Source organism: Hyperoodon ampullatus (genome assembly GCF_949752795.1).
Source record: "Hyperoodon ampullatus genome assembly, chromosome: X".
NCBI classification, from domain to species: domain Eukaryota; kingdom Metazoa; phylum Chordata; class Mammalia; order Artiodactyla; family Ziphiidae; genus Hyperoodon; species Hyperoodon ampullatus.
In genome coordinates, this window is record NC_136913.1 from 41,602,143 (window position 1) to 41,603,283 (window position 1,141).

At 45.4% G+C, this 1,141-nt stretch overlaps 1 pseudogene across 1 annotated transcript; it reads left to right on the forward strand.

The window, feature by feature from the left end:
- The first annotated feature begins 219 nt into the window (after positions 1-219).
- Positions 220-871, forward strand: LOC307069638 (glutathione S-transferase Mu 4-like; annotated as a pseudogene). Its single transcript has one exon. The product of its transcript is annotated as a glutathione S-transferase Mu 4-like (transcript).
- The last annotated feature ends 270 nt before the right edge of the window (positions 872-1,141 follow it).

Consider the following 1,141-nt stretch of genomic DNA (forward strand, 5'->3'; position numbering starts at 1 on the left):
TTCCCACGACCCCCTCCTTGGGTTTTATTAATTTGCTAGAGCAGCTTACAGTCCTCTGGTTCCTTCCTTCCTTCCTTCCTCCCTTCCTTCCTTCCTTCCTTCCTTCTTCCCTATAACTTTTTATTTTGATATAATTTCTAACTTAAAGAAAAATTGCAAGGATGAAGTTTCAGCCTAGCTCCACTGAGGCCATCCCCTGAGTCCACAGAAAGCTAAACCATGGCCATGAACTTGGGTTACTGGAACATTCACAGGCTGGCTCATACCATCTGCCTGCTTCTGCAATACAAAGACTTAAACTATGAGGAAGAGAAGTACATGTTGGGGGATGCTCCTGACCATGACAGAAGCCAGTGGCTGAATGAGAAATTGAAGCCAAGCCTGGACTTTCCCAATCTGCCCTGTTTAATTGATGATGCTCTTGAGATCACCCAGAGCGATGCCATCTTTTGCTACATTGCTTACAAGTACAACCTATGAGGGGAGACAGAAGAGAAGATTCATGTGGACATTTTTGAGAACTAGGTTTTAGACACCTCCAATTAGCTGGTCAGTGTCTGCTACAGCCCTGACTTTGAGAAACTGAAATCTAAGTACTTGGAGGAGCTCTGTGAAAAGATGAAGCTCTTCTCACTTTCTGGGGAAGACTCTATGGTTTGCAGGAGACAAGATCACCTCTCTGGATTTTCTTGCTTATGACAGTCTTCACCTGCACCATATATTTGAGCCCTAGTGCCTGGATGCATTTCCAAACATGAAAGACTTCATTGCCCACTTAGAAGGTCTGAAGACGATTTCTGCCTACATAAAGTTCAGCTGCCTTTGCCCAGGCCCTGTGTACATAAAGATTGCTGTGTTGAGCAACAAGTAGAGTCCTGTAAGACCAGAAGATAGGAGCTGTCCCTGCTTCACGGGGGCCCTGAAGAAAAGCTGGACCTCCCTGTAACTCCAGAATCATCCGTCTTGTTCCTTTCTCCTTCTTTTCTTTCCCCTCCCCTATCCCTCAGGCCTTATTAGACCCCTTCCTCTCCTCTAATCCCTGTTCATCTTGGCCCTTTAAAGGTTTACTGTACCTTACTTTTCTTTAGCAATTCCTCCTCCCCAATCTTATCCTTCCTGCATAAGCCAACCAGACCATCCT